This window comes from Varroa destructor, unplaced genomic scaffold (assembly GCF_002443255.2).
Source record: "Varroa destructor unplaced genomic scaffold, Vdes_3.0 BEIS01000002.1, whole genome shotgun sequence".
In the NCBI taxonomy this organism is placed as follows: Eukaryota; Metazoa; Arthropoda; class Arachnida; order Mesostigmata; family Varroidae; genus Varroa; species Varroa destructor.
The window spans coordinates 34,583,429-34,604,479 of NW_019211455.1; the positions used below are offsets into that span (position 1 = coordinate 34,583,429).

Here is a 21,051-nt window from a genome sequence, read left to right on the forward strand (position 1 = left end):
GCCAGATATTACTTCGATGGATTTTACATTCTTGGTCGGATTTGGCTTACCACTGTCACGCGTCCCACAAATCGTCCTGACCCTTCAGACGTTCCGTCTATCCTCCCCTCTATCTCTATGGCCCCTTCCAGTGAAATGTCGTCCTTTTCTACAAATAGTCGCTTCTTTCTAACTCGCATCAACATGCCCACGATCATTTGCCCCTTAACGGCTTCATCTGGCCCATATTTGTCATCTCAAACGCACATCACATAAACGCACATCCCCCCTGTAATTTGCATAAGGACGATATGTAATCATCAAAACTCTTGGCCGGCAACTTTTTCCTTAGCGAAACTCGTTCCTTACGGCAATCTGCATTCGATTGCTATTGAATACGGCCTTGAGGCATGTCGTTATCAGTTTATACCGCGTTCCTTTGCGGGAAGTCTTTGAGTCGTCATCCTCGTGCCTTGAATCGCTCGATACAGTAGTTGGTCTTTGTAGGCCCAAGTAATTTTATAACAATGCACACCTCCGTGTATCGTCAATTAGTTCCTGGTCACTTGCAGCGCCTGCTTGAAAATGTCTGAAATATTCAAAACCAATCCTGCGCTCAACGATTGATCTACCCTGCAGGGGTAGGAGTGACTATAGTCCAACAACGTTCTGCACGCTGTTTCATCTGTGCCAGCTTTTAGCATCTCGCTACGCAATATTTCCGCTGATAAACATTCCGACCACAACTGCATTTTGTAAAGGATTGCGGTCCTCGGTCGGACGTTTCGTTAACGTTGCTGTCTACTAACGAAAATAGATAATGTCTTTCAGTTGAAATTTCGAGACAATCATCGACGAGACTCATTGGGATCTGTTTATTTCCTGATGTATCGAAAACCGATGTGGGGCCAGTTTCATAAAGTACCTTTCGTTCTGGTTAGAAAAATTACAAAAACTATAATTATAAACATGTCATAAAGTGATCCACTATCTGATACAATCTAATGAGGCAGTACGAAGATTAATAATGTTTGTAAAATAATGTCTCGCAATTCTATCGAATATTTTATGAGTGTATATAATTTGTACTCCTCATTTAAACGCAGGAAAGGAAGAACACGGTAGCTACACTACTCCACAACTATTGCTTATGAGATAGAACGGCGCCGCCGCCAACGCATCATCAATCACAACAACAAAAATTAGAGCAAAATAGAATATTCGACAGATTTTCCTCATTTATTACGTGTTTTACAGAACGATCGGAGACAGCATGCTCGATGTTTTTCTTTTCCGTATTATTTTACGTCTCCGCTATATACATCATACACGTGGACATCGGCGTTAGCACCTCACCGTATCAGTTCTCCATCTAGGTCATGTGCATTACAGGGAGCTCACACTTCGTATATGCGAACACGTCGTCGAACGTGTTAACGTTAATATTCTTGGTCCTCGCATATCTTCAAGACTTTGTATTGTAAATGCGTCACCTGTATATGTTACACTTATGAAGCTCATATCGACTATTAGAAATCGCGCAATCCTGGCCTAGTTTAGTCATCGTGAACTAACTGTTTCGGCGTAACCTATTTGGAAAAACAGTACGGTTTTATCCCATTAAATGGTACATTTGTTATTGTAGAGAGCTTATGTCAGTATTATGAGGGCGCATTCAACATTTATTGCTATAAATATTTCTGTTATTATGTAATACCACTCTCGCTAGGATAATAATAAATTATCGTTGACAGAATAGACTCTTATTAGAGTTGACGTAAAATTTTAGCGTTTCTGTAAGAAGACTACGAAAAGTGCTCTTTTTTTTTTTAGGTATTACAACTTACGTATGCCCGGACATAATTAGGGCAGCACCTGTTTCATGTGAGCCAAGTTCGGAGCTCAGACTTAACCGTTAAATCGTTCCGTCAAGCCCACTGCCTACTAGTTCTAGGTTCTTCTCTTATAAATATACAAATGGGAAAAGAGTGGCCATAGCGTAACTACTGTTACCGCTGGTTCTTATTTAAATTGGACGATGCTAATCAAGATGACTGCAATTTTGCTCAAAAAAAATTGAAAAAACTGTGCTTAAGTTTGGTGGTAGTTAACATACAGCTATACCGAACTGCTGCAAAATTCTTTGAAATTTTACGGATCACGGATTATCCAGCACAAACTATTACCATATGTATAAAAGGGCAGGGGAAAACGCTAAAGAACTTATTTTAGTCGCTCGTATATATATAAAAAAAAGGACTTCATGTGCAGGTATTTTGTGCATTTGTGCAGGCAGAAATATTTTTTTGTCAACAGTCCAATGTCGCGTGTATTGGTGCGTGTTGACAGTTTCAATTCGTTAATCTTGATAAAGTCACACGTAGCTTCACAAATATGTAGCAGAACGTTTTTCATCGATTGAATAAAAATGTGCGAATTCGACGAAGGCCGTTTTTTCCGAAATGTTCTTGATTGTCTACAACTGTCAAAGGTTGCTGACGTGGGTTGCTTAAATCTTCAAATAGGTAAAATACGTTTATGAGCCATTCGCAAGCAACACGCTCACATGATTGCAATAAGCCTTTTAGGATGTCAATAAACGTAGAATACAACTATTGTAGTTCATGTTTAAAAAATATAAAAAAAAAGGAAAGTTATAGCTCGCGCTCGGGTGCAGCCGAATATACTAGTCGTTGCTATTGCTGTCACCGTTTTGCGTCCAACGTCGCCTACGTATCTAGCGGTAATAAGCAAACAAATTCGACGGAAATGAAAAGGAGGGCTATGTTGAACACAGTCACCCCCTATTCGTGTTTAGATTGTGTTAAATCAGAATGACGACTTTTTTATAAAGAGAGTACAAGACTGTACATTATTTGAGTTTTAACTCGAAAGAACAGGTCTGCTTTCGACTTGGCACCGTACGATTTTAAGAGTGAATTCTCTGTGTTAAGTGGTTGACCGTTGAAATGAACTACTACTACATAATCTATGAATTCGCCACTTATGGGCCAAATTGGTTTTAGATTTGCAACACCTTCTTCAACACTGCTTACGCAAATAATCGAATTAGATTGCGGTGTACCAAAAAATGGCCGAGATTATTTGTTGAAGTGACGTTTTTTTGCCTTAAAGAAGAAGTGCCCTGATCATAGCCATCTTTCCACTGTTGTTACTGCTACTGATCGTCGCAGTTTGTGCTGGGACCTGCTTTGTCTTCGTACTGTCGCTTGCTACTCTTACTTCTGGGTCCTTTTGCATTCTACACCTTTTAACTCCTAGTCGAGGTAAAGAGTAGCAGCGGCAGCAGCTGCTTCAAATCAATACATAATTGTAACCATTGTCGTTGCCATTGTAGTTGTTGAGGAGTTAGGGTGGGTGAGCACGTACATCGCAAAGTTTACAAGTTCAATGGAACTCAGGTTCGAGAATATAATTTTTTCGTGAAAACTGCTTCTCACGGAACTATGACGCTTACCGAAGATCTCGAAGGCGGGAAATAAATAGAAAGCGGCCAACACACAGTCACACAGCTGCAGTGTTATTCTTTTGACTTGGGTAAAATAGAAGCGCTTTGCATATTTATTATATAGTGTGGCATTGAATAGTAATAGATATTAAGGCTTCATCCGGTGCTGAATCCACATCTCTGTATTTAATAAAAAGAATTACACTGTCAACTGCGTTGACAAAAAATACAGAAAATCATCTCTTTAAAGCCATTAGATCCACCGGCCTTTTTGAGTCACTTTCTCAGAAAATCTGTAAATCTAACTGCGTCGATACCAATGCAGATTAAACAATTCTCGCAACACCCATCGTTAACGTCGTCATCACCTACATAAGCCAAAACGTCAGCGGCGCTGCTCGATATGGCTTTTACAGCAAACAATCAGTTTTGCGAACTTAGAGTTGACGCCCTAAAAAGTCATGTACCGAACAACAACATTTGGAAATAAATTAGATTGGTAATGCTTGTCTAATACACTCAGATAAAACCATCAGTGTTCGGTTCATCGTACTATAAGCCGATAGCTTAAATGTACAAAACAAAAAAAAAAGCTGTGCAAGTCTTTTTCACTTAAATCGTGTGGTTCCGTTAATGACTCGTATTAAATAAGTAAAACTGTAAAACTCGGTCAAACACAGTTGTAATGATTACTCGTTGAACGAAGGATTTTCGGACAGGAACTGTTTTCGACACCGCTTCGCCAAATGCCAAGTGAAGTTAGTGAACGAGTGGTCGGTACGAGATAACAGGTGAACGATCATGCTCTAAGTGCGTAAACGGAAAGTCTTGGCTTTCTCTGTTCCTCTCTATTAATCAAACGGTTTTATTAGTGCTCAGTCATGTAGCACTCAATGCATTTTACCCGCGACGAGCGAGAAGCAGTTCACTAACGGAACTACAATAGCTCATGCGAAACAGAAACGAGTAGTAATTTTCAATTCTGTTCTATGCGACTTACATCCGAATCGTGGAGTCTGTGTCGTCGGCAGCAGCAGCGAGTTCACTACAGAGGATACCGCTGACAGCACAGGCAAAGTTTCCGATATCGCCCTGTTTGTAAAAGGAGCTCGCACCTACAGCAGGAGCCGTCGCTATGCGGGCAAGCTACTGCTGTCAAACAAACCGTCGGTGACATGCGCTAGAGATACGATGATTATGGCGAGAACAGACTAGCGAATTTGGGCCACAATGGTGGTGACAAACGTCTACTCGTAAATGTTATATTCTAGGCGTAATACAAGCAGAACAACTAGGACGAAAATAAATATGTTTTTTATTCTTCAATCATGTGTATATTGTTTTATATTGTACTTCCTTCTCATAGTTTTTGATACCATGACCAAACTAGTCATCTCTGTCCCTACTGCCAAATCAGTACTTAGCTTCCAACTTTTTGTCAGCTTGTCTTCAAAATAATGCATTGCTGCTGCGTATATGGACATATTACCGACTTAAGCCCGCTTAGTAGGAAGTTTTTTAAGAGCTTCTTCACCTTCTCGACCTGGTTCAGGTCTCTTTATTTTGCGGGCGGACCTGTGGATTGGATTGGTATCTTTTTAAACACTTGGCTTGGCTATGTGGTATGAGAACGATTCTCGAATATCGATAATTGACGACAAACTCCAACGAGCTCTCCTGCTATGAATGTTAGCCTAATGCTTGAAGCTCGCGCAGTTTTTTCAATTGTAGCCGCGAAAACTTCTATTTTTGTTTTTTTTTGCATCGCCAAATTCGGCAAACCCTGCCAACTATGAAGTCCAGCATTATATCGCCACGTAAAATAACGCAACAACACACCGATCTATTTTTCAGTGTTATACTGCATAAAGTGCCGATTTAAAGGTGACCTCAGAGTTCGCCAAAATGCTTCGATTTGGTACACGGCTTTAGAAGCGTTCCCGAAACCTATAATATGGCGATAAACGCCTTGTGACAGATATATCCCCCTTTTTCATTGAAAAAGTTAATGCATTATTTATCTTTACCAGTGATGAGCATTTTCGGTGGGTGTTTATATTCGGTATAGAGCCAGGGCTTGAACGCGACAGTGATTAACTTGTCATATTTTTTAGATGTACTCAAATGCATTGTCTTAGGCAAGATATTGGCCATATAAAATATGCGATAATATCCTTTCTTGTGTGTTATTAAATATAATGATTGCATCGAATCCAGGCTATACATTTCGCCCACCACGTGGGAACAAAAAGGCGATGGCAATACGTTCTCCGAGCACAAATCATACACGAAAACACGTCAAACGAATTGAAGCAGAAACGAACATGTTTTTGCAATTTACTTTAAATTTGTTAGAAGTAGCAGAGAATTCATACTTTGATTAACAGAGTTTTTTTTTTTTACTTTTCTGTGTACCGCCGCTGCATGCAGATTTCGGTGCCAGAAAGCCATTTCTTTTTCTTCATATAAAAAATAATTTTGCAGTGTTGGGCATTAATTAAAAGAAATATGATGACAGTAGGTGGAATTTTGCAAAAGAAGCCACCTCGTTTGGCAAATCGACGCAGAGACTTGATCCGATTATACCAACCTGTTTGTTCGATGATCTTCGCTGCCAAGTTTTAGATTTCCATTTAATACTTCTTACAAGAGCTATTAGCTGTTTAGGATGATTCTTCTGGGGCGGAATCGCTGATTTTTAATGGTTACGCGCTTCAGCGTACTCGAATAAGCGGTAAGAATATTCTCATTTTTCCAATGAAGCTGGTCGAGGATGGCTTCCTCCTGCAGCAAAAATCTTTTGTATTAAGGGCTTACTCAAGTAGTATGCACCTTCTATGTAGCGCTTCGGTACAACGTTACGCGAGTGTGCAATTTTCAATGATCGTAGAGCACAAATTCTGCGCTATGTAATGTACTATGATTTCATAATTTTGAAGTGAGTAAAAGAATGGGACTTATGTTGCTCGCGATTCAGCTAAAACATTTCACTGACGATGGCATGGTGACAGGTATGATAAGCTTTTGTAATCGTAACAGAATAATTAAGTGCTAGAGAGTTTAATGCATGTAAAACTTAACAGTAAAAAGTAAGGCTTCAAGTTCACTTGCATACCAAGACGCACATATATATTTCCGCGAAACAGAGAAGCTGATATTCCACCACACAAATTGATTGTTTTATTTAATGGAAAGCCATTAACAATCAATGGTTTTAGCTTCGCAAAAGCTATTACTTTTAAATATTCATCCGTTATTCATCCATAATAATCCGCCAATGTCAAAACGCCAATTGCTTTAGTCAAGCAGCAAACGAAAATAACGTGCAATTAAATAGTTATCCCAACAGGACACTTTAATCTGTTTTAACATGTTTAATTATCACCTTAATATGCTTTGGCTTTATCAGTTAATGTTGCCGTCATCACTTCTATTCGATTTTCAGTCTTGGCTTCGGTTTCACTAGTGACTTATAACTAATAAACAAAACGACCTTAAACTAAAACAAGTTATTGGTAAGAAGCTTGACAATCTTTGTCTAGCCATTTAAAGCCGATAGAGAATAACAACAGCACCTACTGAGCTAAATGACCTTAATTAAAACAAGCCTAAGTAAATCTAAGCAAGAACTTCTACCTTTTTTTGGATTGTGGATGGAATGTAATAAGTGCCATCGGTACTAAGCGTCGAATAAATTAGGTCGTGGCAATGCGTCGTGGACGTTGTTAAAGTGCCATGGGCGGTATCCAGACTGTTGCCGATGACGTTTCTGTTATAAACATTTGGAAGTCGCTTTTAGCGGTTGGTGTTACCGTTTTTTTTCTCTTTTCAAGTAGCTGGTGCTATTTCAGCTGCTGCCACATTTCCTTATAGTCGCTTCAAGTATGGGCCTGTTACATGTAACGCACTCTCCTTTAAAGAAGTTTTAAGACAATCGATCGGATTTTCAAGATGACTAGCAAGTTGCTGAAGCTCAACGGACAGACCTCTTGCGAAGACTGTAACTAGTGGTGCTTGTTTCTTGGTTCTTGTAACTTGTTTCATTGCATCGCTCAAGAAGCTATTTATATGCCAGTATGCGCCACGAAACCTTTTATTGGTTAAACCAACTAGAGTCAGCTCGCAATCACCGCCGTCGGTAAAGTCATCCATTTTGAGTATTCTATCGTACTCGCTTTTTTATTCAGAGTAAAACATACATTGAACTTATACCGTCAACCGAGAAACGCAAATTCTGCTTGTCCTCCGTCAACGTTCAGTAGTAATAGTGAGTACCTTTTAGGGTAGATGAGGCTTGATAATCGATTTGGTGGCGTCAGTATCAACACCGTTACAGCCGTTGTGAGGTATGTTGTAAAGTTGCTTTGCGCTGAATCTAAAAAATTATCCTAAAAAACTATGTTAGAGAAATGTTCATATTGACACTGGAAGTGCAAAATCAAAGCACCGTCGCTACCGGCAGTTCTTTTCTGTTTATGGCACTGAAAGCGGGTAGCAGCGACGGTAGCTTGTCACTTTTCGCCTGCTTCAAGATTTTTATATTTTTCGCTAATAAAATTGCTGCTTCTGTCAGTGATAGTTTGTAGCCAATTTACTGTTTCGATCCAGCAATGTTAATTTCTAGGACATACTTTTTCATTGACAAATTTAAAAATTGCATTACCTACCCTGTTTTTGCGCTTTTTTTTTCTGCAGTGCCTATATAGCTAATATGCGGCTTGTAACGATAAAAAGTCTTCACTTTTTTGTCATAAAGATATCGTAAATAAGGTTAGACATAAATTTCGATGTATTACGATGGAATTGTAAAGCTTATTTGGCAATGAAAGTTATTTGTCCTCTGTGAGCAGGCTCTCAGAATACAACTAATTTCATACATAGCACCAAAGACTTGGACCCACTAGGAGGCCAACAGGAGTGATTCTAACTGCACCAATGTTAAGTTATTTTAACGTACCTGTGAAACGGCGGGCAATCCTACAAGTAACTATTCATCTTAATAATAATACTTAATTCTTTATTTATCAATATCAATAATACTTTGTGTCAATACTGGACTTTGGGTTAGCGTGGCAGCATTATATATATATATCTCTGACATAGTTACTATGGTAACGCACTTAAAGAGATGCGTAGTAGCCAACCACTTTACTTAGTTCCTCAATAGGTTCGCTTGTCTGCGCTATACCGCAGATAGTTTGGCGATAGGTAAAGATTCTGCATTCAGCCGCCAGTGACTGACTAACCTCATTGAATCAAGGATCTTTGACGGCTGCCCGTGCTCAAAAAGGTGTTTGATGTTTTTTGCCTCTACTCGATGCTGCTGTTGATGTTGATGTCTGTTCAGGAAGCTTCAGCAGACAGATCGTCTCGCCACATATTCAAATTCGTCGATTCTGCAAAATTTTTTTCATCGACGTTTTGCGAAGTGGTCTCGTTCATCCCAGACACTACTAACAATTGAGATAGAAGAGTTATTTCATGATTTTGGATAGTAGCGTTAGCTAGAGCTAATATAGCTAATATCTTTCATATCCAATGTTTTAGAAAGGGAGGACAACTAAGCGTTATTTGTACTCTCGAGTTTTTTTTATACATTCGAGGCTGATTAATTCTTATGAAGAAAAAAGATGTACTCGAATTCCGTTTTTGTCATTCCTAGCGCTGCCGCTGATGAAGTCGATAGTATACGTGAGGAATTCCTGCGTACGCAGGCAAACGTGCGCTCAAATTGTGTGTGCTCACTTAGCGAGCAAAGGAACAGCGAAACGATTTGAATCTGCGGACCTCCGCTACCGAATATATTCATTAGTAATACCGAAAATGACGGCAACGACAGCAACGACGGCAAGATAGTACTTTGTATAATCGAACAACTGAACATTAACTCAGCGAAGTGCAGGAATAGCGATAGATTGATGATGAGAATGCTAAATGATATGTTATTTATTAGCGGCGGCATGATGGCGGTGGTAACGACAATGACTACGGGTAAAAAGAATTGTCTCTAGACGTTGTAAAATGCGAAATCGATTGCGTATTACAAAAAAAAACTATACATACACGCACGGCAGCTGCTCTCCTTGCTTGTAAATTCCTGAAATACGCCACTGTGAATTATGGACCCCTTCAAATTTGTTTTAGTTAAAAACGTTTTTAAGTAATGAGGTTTAATGAAGTTAAACATCATAAACGCTGATTAAACACTCCCCGAATTGAAATTCGGGACAGCGTGAAAGAAGATCTTGCCTACTGTGTGACTAAAATCGCTAAATATATAGCCGCCTTCATGAAGCATTTCAGTTTTTCTGAGAAGTGATTTCACTTGTTTCGGATTTACAGAGATAAGATTTGAAAGTGTGCGGTTTGATTATAAATGATAAAACAATTATATTCTCACGTGCTTCGTTTTCTTTTTAAGATTCATATCTAGACCTGATGATTTAATGCTGCATTTAAACACACACGCATTTAAACACGCCCACGTCACATCACTGACGTGGGCTTATTTGCAAGCCTCTTTATCGTTATGACATATTAGAACAGACACAATCCTTGATGAAATAAAAAAAGAAAAGCGTTTTTGGCCGCTCGGAGATTTTACAGATATACGTTATGGAAACATTACCACCATAATTAGTAAAGAGTAGTATAAGCTGATTTGAGTACATAAACAGACAAAAGTTCGCTAAGTTATATTGTCAAACAGACGTTCTGCTTCTAGCCAGCTCTTCCATTTTAATGAGTTTATATACACCCGCTCATATTAAAAAAATTGCCTCAACATTTTATTATAGAGTCAACCTCCCGCAACCTGTATAAAGCCTATATAAAGAATATTTATCCATTGAAAAGCTGCACACAACGATTCGCGAAAACATTCAGTGTAGAATTTGCACGCCATTCGCACAAGACTGGTCTACGTTAGTCAAGACAATAACAAGTTAATGATAATTAAGAATGTCTTATTTTACCCACCTACTCTTGCGCCTGAGCGACATATGTGCGTGATTGTGAAAGCATATTTGCTTTTCAAGGAAGTATATAGAAGGCCAATGTGCGAGAGCACGAAGTTGTGATTATGCACCCAAACAAAATTAGTCCACTCTTATTGAGTATTTACAGTGGGAGCTAAAAATGAGTGCCATTGTAGATAATGTATGGTGAGCTCGCCCAACCATGCAGCCCGTTTCTTCCTATTGAGGTTCAGCTTTCAACTCCTTTTATTGGAAATTGTTTAGAAAGGTTTAAAGCTTATATTTTGATTTGAGTGTCTACGGTGCTTGATCGATCAAAGCTAATGATGTATCATTACCAATAGGATTTTTGGAAATTACTTTTAATTACATACAATATTTTTGTGCAAATACTGGTAGTTCGTACTGCATAATCCATAATCCGCAATATTTATTAAAATTGCTTCTGCTCACTGAAATCCTTACCATCCTATCCGAATTTAGAGATAGGGTTCTGTCTCTGCACTTTGACGAGCTCAAAAATGTCGTATCGCGTTAGAAAAAGGTATATGGACTTTAAAATCTCGGTGTATCTCGGAAGTTCAAAATATATATTGTTAAGACGTTGGAGTAGAGCGGCGGCCGTGTAAACTTTAATTTAATAGCTAAACGTATCGAGGGTACCCGATACCACTTTGTGGTAAACGCAAATAACTTTTCAAAAGTTTTTGTATACATTTCTCCCAGATGGAAGTACACAGGTGGATGATGTAGTTGCCATTGCCAACGAGAGGAAAAATGCGGTGGTGAATAGTGGTGAACTCCCAGTAAAAAACAGCGTTATTCATACAAACGTATAGCACACTACAGTACTAGTGAATTTATTATTATGATACAGAATGTGACTAAAGTTAATCTGTTTCGCCATATACAGTACCTTGTAGCGAACAGCGATAAAAGCACCAGCTACGCGCTTGGTCATTACCGAATTTAAGTAAAAATTAGGCACAACAGCACTACGCGCGTATTTTTTTCCAACGAAGGGAGGGAGGAGGTGACACGTAAAAGCAATGGCGTTAGAGGGCACTGTCATCTGCGTTGTATCTTTGATCGACACCGCTGCTGCGGTGAAGGGAGCCCCAGAACCGCTATAGTGCTGCCGAAGTTTAAGTTTTTAGCTCCCAGACATCTGGAATTTAAATTTCGCAGCACGTTCCGGCGTTCTCGGAAATTTTCAGGCTTGGTTTGGAGAGGTTTGTTTGGCGAACACCGCTTCGTTTTCACCTTTCAGAGGAAAATGGAAAAGGAACTTCCCTCCGCACGCAGAAGACGAATTCGGTAAGCTTTAGTAGTTGCGATGGTTCCAAACTGCAACTCAGAACCCATATAACAGTAGGCAATGATGTCATGTCTGTGGCCAATTTCATGTGAGGATCTCTTTCCAATACATTAAGATTGCCAACTTCCAATATATAAGTAAGGAGTGAAATGACACCCACGATAATCTAATGCGAGCTCAACTTACCACGTTTACTATAGAATTCACGAATCACATTATGATAAATTAATCCAATATACGAGTCTTTCAGTACATTACAGCGTCATTTAAAGCTGCGTCGGGGTCTTCTAAGTGACGAAAATTGGTGAAGTCGTCATATTTCTGAACAAACAATACGATGAGTAGAAGTAGAAGCAAGCTTTAACAAGAGAGAATACAGGCGGCAAAGAAAATGACATTTCTGCTTCACTTGTGAGAAGACGCAACGGTTACTTCAACATCTACCTCGAAGGGGTGCGGTTGAAGCACAGCAAGTATACAACTTTAGTTAGCGTGACATGTGGATATCTTATTTGTGTACAAATCAGTGTCGCACAACTACTCAAAATTCAAAGCGTTGCACTATATCTTTTGAAGTTATGAATATAAATTATCATTATAGCCTTCAGTTTCTACCGCATGGCTTGTTTCTTCATGTCGTAGTTTAGTCAACTTCTAGCCGGTACGAAAAATGGGTAAATTTTTTGTACTGCTAACCATTAAGTAATTCAATAATATTTAAGCGTTCGCTCGAGTCAATAGCAAAGATTACCGCAACAAAGCCTTATCAGAGGCATACGATGCCATGTTTGAGTGGTCTACTACTAACAACCTTCTGTGAATGGGTAGAACATGAATACCCTAGATGGCCGATACGGAAAAGGTTCCTAATAGCATGTTAACACTAAGTTTAATGAAATCGTGTTCTAAAACATATGACACTTCTGTTGATACAGTAGGTGTTTACCTTTTTAAAAAAAGACGTGAATAGAGGAGAGACGAAGGAAGGCTATCAATAAATAAGCCATATCAAGCTCTTACGAGACTACACAATTAGCGAAAAAGATATGCCAGCCCATTAAGCCAGTGTGAGTTCGGCATCCGCATTCATGGATTTAAATTAAGAGAAATCAGTAAAACTGATTCGGTTGAGTGCAAATTTAAATCCTAAAAGATAATGATTTACCTTAATTGGCGATGAATGAATATGAGTGCTCACTACCATATTCTCGTTGTAAGTCAGCAAGCATTAGTAAATACTAGGAAGATATTTGTTCATACAAAAAAAAATATTTCACTTTTTTTTACTTTTTTAGCAAAGACTTTTAGCGCACAGAACTCTAAGTCACTAGTTTACATGACTGCCTCGATGCAGCCTTCTTTTGTTGTTTCTCAGTCTCATGCTTTGGAAAAATAGAAGATGAATCGGATCCATGTTACGTTGCGGTCCCTCGATCTGTTTGTGTGATATTCACCGCGCTTATTATAGCAATAGTGCTTCTTAATGCTTCATATATTCTTTGTACTTCAGCACGTAAGGCACTGCCGGCCTTGTAACCGTGTATAAATCGCCCAGCAATTCAAACGAGTTTCGAATTTCTTTAAGCACTCAATGTCAATGACAAAACCATGACTTTTAGAAGAAAAGACGGGAACTGTCGTCGCTAGGCATGCCGTCCTAATGGACCGCATTGAGTCCAACGCCGATCAAGGCATTCGCAGATCTGCAATTTCAGGAGTGGAAGCCGAAATTGGCATTATTGTTGATTTGCCAATTCTTTGCAGAAAAAGATCGGCTTCAAAGAATGGGGATGATTCCTTAAGGGATCATCTTAGTCATCCACTCACATGCCAAGCTAAATCACAGTAAACACACAAAAGTGGTAAAATGTCTTTTTGGAGCCCATTAGCAAGCTATTATAAGCACAGAAGGTAGTAGAGACGGTAAGCAAACCAAGGGGCAGAAGGAGATGAAGCTGGGGCAGAATGATTCAGAGTTTCAAGAAATGGCTCCTAGATCGACAAATAGGTTATCGGCCTGAACCGCTCAGGACTCCAAATGAAAGGGTTTTTCCAAACAAGAAACCGAAAATTCCTCCTAAAGTTAAATGAAGTAGATGGACTGCAGTACTATTTTAACTGTTTAAGGATGTGCCACTGGGTACGCGACTGTCCCGAAGAAAAAGTTGATAGCATTAATCCACAAAAAGTCGACATTAAAGTAGTAAGCACAAAACTTGATAGCAAAAAAGGACGGATTTGCACGAAAGGGTGAGGGCCACATATCCATTATGAATCATGATGCCCTGCTTAATGTGTAGGCAGCATGTTAAAGCCAAAACTTAAGTGAAGACACGGGCTCAACTGTTATTTATAGTATAAGAATATGTTATGGCAAAACACGAAAGTGGCTTGAAGATCTAGAGCTACCAGAGCCCAAAATAACAGGGCCGGCCGATGACAACAAAGATGTGGTCACCTATTAGAATAGTAGCAAGACTGACGTCTAGGGCATTAAGGGAGGTAATGGTTTTGTTTAGTTTGCAGAACGTATACATCTTCCAAAACTCTGGTCTGAAAACGTCTTAAAGTTTCTTTATGACCCAGAGAATAGTTTAAATGAAAACGACAAAGTAGTGGTTGCAGGAATTTTCAACGCAGTTGCCATCGACTCCGTATTAATATATACACCATGCTAAAAGAAACGTTTCTTTTTAAATGGTTGGTTAGAAGGGACCTCCACTTAATCAGTGACGAACTTAATCCCATTTTCTATATAAGGGGACAGGATATTTACGGATTCTTGACGGATTAACTACCAGAGAGAACTGGAAAATGGCATTTCCCATATGAGCTAGAGAGCCCAGAAATCTCACAAACCTAATATATACGTAGCTGAGGTGAGACGGGCAACGAATTAAAACGAAGTTTTCATTGAACAAAAAGAGCCATAGGGTGCTGAATAAGAAGATACTAAAGAACGCAATCGGCGGAGCTGCCGAACGTTGTGAAGCCTGACCACGGGAATGCACGGAGCGTGCGGCCGCTTGCCAAGACGCGAAGACTTCGATACATTTCATTACCAACAGGTGAAAGCCTAAGTAATAGAGGACAAAAGAAGCTAAGCATGGTTCTAACAGAGTCAGAAAGATTTGAAGCACGGCTAGGGGAAAAACTATAAGCAAGGAGCTTGAGCGGAACAAAGAGCAGAAATAGAAGGCGATAAGTGGACAGAAGGCTAAAAGATAGTCTGAGCTAAACTACATGGAGCGCCTTCTGAACTCTTAAATGCAGCGAGACAGTCGAAAAATTACGTCCGATGTATCAAGGGCGAAGAAAGCGAAAAAAAGCAGTACTGAACTGACGTAGAAAGAGATTCTGGAGGTAAGTAGCAGAATAGTAGTCGAAAAGCAGTGCACTTGACTGGGATACCATAGAAAACTGTGAGGCACTTGCAAACTAACTACCTGGAGATCTTCCGATAAATGGCCACTAAATTATAAAAAAAAAAATATTTTGCGAACCAATGGAAGGGTGCTAGATTGGTATTCATACCAAAACCTGTTGGTAAGCTTGCTGGATAACCGACTTCACACAAGCTACTCTGCCTCGTTCGTACAGTAAGTGGGGCACTTCAAACGCTTATCATTCAGGGGCTGTCTAGTGAAATAGTGAAAAGAACAGAACCAGTTCTGGTTTAGGTATAGTCGATCATTATATGATTTTGAAGCACGACCAAAAGGAACTAAAGGTGCTGAAAATATCAAGGTATTTCTGTTCTATCTTCTTAAAAATGCCTTCAATGTACCGAACTAAAGCCGCGCTGAAGGCAAAAGAAATATTTTCAAATATATCTGAATAACCCAAAGAACCTAGCGGAGGATAGTATTGAGTGCGATTGTAACTCATGAATGTTACAAGGTTGCATCTTAGGATCAATAAGGGAGAATCTTGTCTATGACAGAGTGGTCAGACTATCCACGTCCGAGGGTTCATGCAGACGATCGGACGGCATTGATGATCACTGCCAGGACCGAGACGAAACTGGAAAACGAAATAAAAATAGACCTAACCAATCACAAAAGTCCGGGTGAACATGATAAATAGCCATCAGCTTTAGCTAGCAGCACAAAAGTCATACAGGTTATAGGCAAAAAAATGTGTGAGCTTTAGCTTTAACTTGAAAAGTACTGACTCCAACAACAGAAAACAGCCCGCTAGTAGAATCTCCACACTTGGAACGAATGTTGAAGAAAGTGTCTTTGCTGCGCAGAGTCTCAGCAGGTTAAGGTATGTAGATTGGTTAAGAAGAAAAGTTTAAGTTAAGAAGAAATTGGTTAAGGAAGAAAAAAGCTACTTTTTTAATTTATTTACAGTTTTCCACTAATTTCCAGTTTGCGCAAAAGTTATTGAATCAAAGAATAATAAAAGTAAGCTAAGAAAAGCGTAGCGAGTGCTGGCTCTTTGGACAAGGAGAGCATCATGGCACATCATTGTTGAGGAAAGGTAAGATTTAGAACTCAGAAACTTAAAAGATAATGAGAAAACTTTTCAAAGGCTAAGAGTGGGCAAGCACAATAAGGACCTACCATGATTAAAAGGCTAATACAGGAATTCAGAAAGCAACACAGAAAATATGTTAGAGAACTAACCTGCTACCTGGCTCATTCACTGGGTATGTGTGTTTTCAAGCATATCTTTGTAAAGCAAGAAGGCACACATGACTTATGTAATGCATGCAGCACTAGCATGTGTGACGATGCTCATACACTGAAGTACCATACACTTCACGGGAGGAAAGAAATTGAAAGATTACTAGGATATCCATTTAGAATCTAAGTCATGGTAAGCTCGATACTTTCTTCAAATACGTGATGAAGGTTACGAAGCTTAAGGGATATAGGAAACGAACAGGACTGTATAGGTATTTATTTGAAACGCACCTGGCCAACAGAAGGGGTGAAAACAACCTCTACAGAGTGCATGACGTTTATTTATTTTTTTAGACTGCCTTCGACGTCAAATATTTAAAACAAGTATAATGACGAAATTGTAATTTCGGGTTGCAATATATCTTGGAGGTTGGAGGCACGAAAGATGGAGGCAGTCTAAATCAAGGCGAAAATTATTTATTGTTAACCACCTTCCTGTAATGCTCTGACGGACATCCCCAAGTTCAGTTTAAGTATCAACATGACTATTTCAACCATGTAGCCTTTTTCCAAGTGGCAACAGATTTGACGTCACCTGCTAACACTTAGATTTACAGTTATATGTGAAATCAAAAGAAAAACGGTGATTCATCTGAATGTTTCCAAACCTGAGTGGTCTTGAACCTTTCCAGGTGAATGGCGTATCATGTCTTGTAGTAAAATTATAAGCTAATATTGTTACCATTTCATAGGCCGATGTTCAAAGGCCAAGGTTCTATTAAATGTAATAAAAAACGAACAAGAAACACAATGAAAATCTATAAAACTCGAATAGTCACGTACGTAACGAAGGACGTAGAGCGCACAAAGAGGCATTTGCCGAGGGGTTCTGTTCGTGAGAGTGTGCATAAGGTGCATATGAGAAGGAATACCGCGAAAACACTATTGTGGATGATCAAATGCAAGAAAACCTGGGTAAAATGGTGATATTATACAAGATTGTATGGATTGCAACGAGGCCGCGAGAAAAAACCTTCGACATCTCAAGCAGTAGACCGTTTGCCGAACTATTATCTGAAGTGATGAAACAGAAACTGTATAACGCCTCCGGCCAGGACATAAATGTTTTTCTTTGGGTACTAGTATCGCTTAAATGAAGTAAAAACTTGAATGTGAACTCTAACATAAGCTGTAGCGATGCGAAGATTATATGTGGTTTTAGTATAAGTATACGTGCTTTGCTATTATAATAATAAGATCACAAAGTTTGAATAAATTACGAATATAAAGGATGGATGAGATCTTACGAAAACTAAGAACTCTGGTTTAAAGCTGCTCTTAATCTAGTAACTATTGAAACTGTATGGAGAAAAATAAAAATAATAATAAATAGTAATCATAATAATAAATATCTCTATAATTGTATGATAGTATTCAAAGTGTTTTGCTGCGAAGGTTACTTTTATCTTTGACACCTTTTGATCCTCAAACATAGCAGTTTCTTAAATATACAAACGTTTCTCCATGTGTGAAATATATTTCAAGGCTACAGCATACTTTAGCGCAAGTTTGGATTGTTCTTATCATATGATTAGAACCACTGTAACATTAACTCTAAATGCCGAAAATAGATGTGAATTCGAGCCAATACACGACACATGTCCATAGAATATAATTGAAATTGCGTCAAGATAGGTGAAGTAAATTTTGGAAGTAAATAAAGTGACAGTAAAGACTAATAAGACTTTTTCAAGGATCTTCAAGTAAAATCATTCTTTAGAAATACAGGAATTTATTTGTATCCAACTATTGTTCATCGCCATAATACTCTTGCTGGCACGATTTAGGTACAGAGGGCTATGTACATGGAACTGTATTAACGGATTAAACTGAAAAATGCGCAAGGCGCCCTCAAACTGACCTGACTGATGGTTTTTACAACTATGTTAGAAGAAGGACAATTTATACAGAACCAATCTTCATATGTTGTGAAAAAGTTCGTTAATTTCTCTGCATCGACTCACGCAGCAATGGTTTATTAATGCTGAACTTACCACTACCAGTCAATTTGACCGTTTTTAGCATAATGAGGATAAATATAAAAGAAGTGTCAATGAGTTTAGTGTTGGAACATATTAAAAAGCTCCGTATGGTGGTTCTGAGGGTTCTCATGGTTTATTCTTGGCGGGCTATCTAAAAATACAGCAACACGTCTTTAATGTCGGTTTGCTATATTTTCAGAAGGTTCATATACGTGTTATAGATGTTGCTCAGATGCATGATAACACCGCAAGACAGATTAGTTGCTGACAGTCATGTACTAACAAGATGAATTTGCTTTGTTTCAATTAGTTTATGAAAGATTTATGAGAGAATGTTGGACGATATATTTCAACAGTCTCATGATTCATATGACTTACATGGGTGTTTGACGGTACGGAACCATAATGTAATTTACTTAAAATCGTCTGTCTCCTTATATTTGTAAACATTCTTGGTTTCTTCGTGTTTTGATCACGTGACTTCGAGATAGGAGAGGGCAGGTCCGTTCTATGACTGTGACCGTGCGCGTCGCCGCCGCTAGCCGTGAGCGGATCTGGCAGTTGGCAGAGGGTCTCCCGCTCCTATTTCATTCCTTGATAGCCAAGGAAGTATGAGCCACTTCCATAGTGAAGGCTACGTTAATAACGACAGTCACTGGCGGTGGATGGTTCCAGTTGTATGCTATGGCTACTTCTACGATGTCTCAGTGTATTCATAGCGTTTAGATCTTGACTTGCCTAAACGAAAAGGAGGCGACTTAACGATTACAAATTAAGGAAATCTTTTGCTGCTTGCTATTATTTAGTTGGTAAGTCCTATTCTATAAGTTTTCTTTTGTTGAGCTAGAGCAAAGTTATAGACAGATTGACCACTGCGGTACTGCTACTGTTTTGTAAGTTCTGCATGTCGAAATAACTTCCTAAGTTTCAATATAATTATACTATCATTTCATAATATATACGTTATTATCTGAAACTCTGGTAAATTGGAACTCCATGCAAGTGTAAATGCCAATTCATATATTCCATAGCTTGAAATTGTGCTAGTTTATTACATAATAAATGTGGAGCTACTGGTAAACGAACGAGTCAACTGACCATTTTGTGAGCAATGTATCAATAAACTATGATAAGCGGTTTTAAATAAATATATATAGATAAATTTGTAAGGCGCATACATTAGACTCCTTGAATTTAGCTGCGATAGAAACAGATTCTTCTAGACATTTGATTACATGAAGGGACAGCGCGAATCAATTGTTAATTCATGAAAAACTCTTGGCAACCTATGTTATCTATTATGTTTTCTGTTGCTATGGCTTTCTTCGTTACATTCAGGCATCATTTTCGATAAACACAATTATGCATAGTCTTATTATATAAGCCCTGTTTTTCACACAATAGTAGTAATAATAATAATACGGTATGCTTTTGTAATCACTAATGGATATTTCTGGACAATTTACAATACACAAATTGAAAAATAGGATGGTGCCAGTTAAGTCGCGAAATTAAACTGCTTTTTTTGAAAATCACAATATTTCCTGCGCGTTTATTGATGATAGTTATTAACCGTTCCCACGAGCACCTGTTGTTTTAGTTAACTGAATTTGTACTTTATAAAACACAATCCATGCGCTTTTCGACCTATGGAGGTACAATATTATAGTTCGACAAGTTTAGCTGTGAAATTAAGCGACGTGGTGAAAAAGTGAGTTGCAAGACAGGCAGAGTACACGTCTACAATTTATACAAAAATGAATGTGCAATTACAAAATGTTTACCTTTCTTTTCTACTGTATTTGCTGCAGTCGTGAATTATCCTTCTCTCAAACGGAATCGACAAAAAAAAGGTGATTGGGCATTGATTTGGCAGCTAAATAACTTGTTTTTCCAGGCCGACAATCTACATGCAAACCATGTTAACCGCCTAAACAATCTCATGAACGAGGAGAGACGCACTGGTGCTGGTATTCAAAAGTTTCTTTTACCACGTGACCAATAATCCTTTATCGTTTTTTACCGTTGTTTGCAGAAAAGTAGGACCGACCATACAAACTTTCTAACACACCTTTCTGTGTGAACAACGTTTTATTTGAAGAGGACAACATAGGTTAGAAAATTTTTACACGCCTGCGAAAGAACGAAACCTAACATTAAGGCAAGAAAATTATCATAGGAACATGGTTGCGGTTTCTATGGAAAAGCTTTTGATGGACACTATTCAGGTCGCATTTTTCTAACTTCTATACACCTAAGTCAAATTATCACCGGTAAAACGCTAGGCTTTTTTCCGCAAGTCAAATTCTAAAAAATGGGGCCGCGTGCATTGTATTATGGGAAAACAGTGAAGTGATTTTCGGTCATGTTCCCTTTTTCTTGGGAAATGAAAGTAAAAAACCAAAGTGCGTGCATCACGCTTTGCGTTAAGGAAGTATTCGTCAAGACCTTCATATAAATAATGTCCAATATGTGCTTGGGGCACCTTTATTTAAAGCGTGTCTGTATGCATAGAGGAAACTGTGGAAACAGGAGTCGCGAGCGACTCGAATGACTGTAAAAACGAATTTATTTAACCATTTTATATAAATATGCGCTAAAACATTATATTTTGTATATGAGGGTCTTATTGTAA

At 38.7% G+C, this 21,051-nt stretch overlaps 1 protein-coding gene and 1 long non-coding RNA gene across 8 annotated transcripts in view; one reads left to right on the forward strand and one right to left on the reverse strand.

Moving 5' to 3' along the window:
* Positions 1–885: 885 nt before the first annotated feature.
* On the reverse strand, positions 886–18,843 carry LOC147757716 (uncharacterized). Of its 7 annotated transcripts, none has more exons than XR_015320004.1 (4): positions 18,795–18,843; positions 11,930–15,766; positions 8,695–11,772; positions 886–7,823 (listed from the first exon to the last, which is right to left on the reverse strand). It is a non-coding gene; the product is annotated as an uncharacterized LOC147757716 (long non-coding RNA). The 7 variants fall into 7 exon arrangements; XR_015320003.1 differs by having other exon boundaries at positions 886–7,836; XR_015320005.1 differs by having other exon boundaries at positions 886–6,232; positions 7,724–11,772.
* Positions 18,844–18,954: 111 nt separating this feature from the next.
* The window catches only part of LOC111244396 (putative inactive tyrosine-protein kinase Wsck), a 55,643-nt gene continuing 53,546 nt past the window's right edge, over positions 18,955–21,051 (forward strand). The window contains exon 1 of the mRNA XM_022791454.2: positions 18,955–19,225. The gene's annotated coding sequence lies outside the window, so the exon portion shown is untranslated. The remainder of the gene's footprint in view (positions 19,226–21,051) is intronic.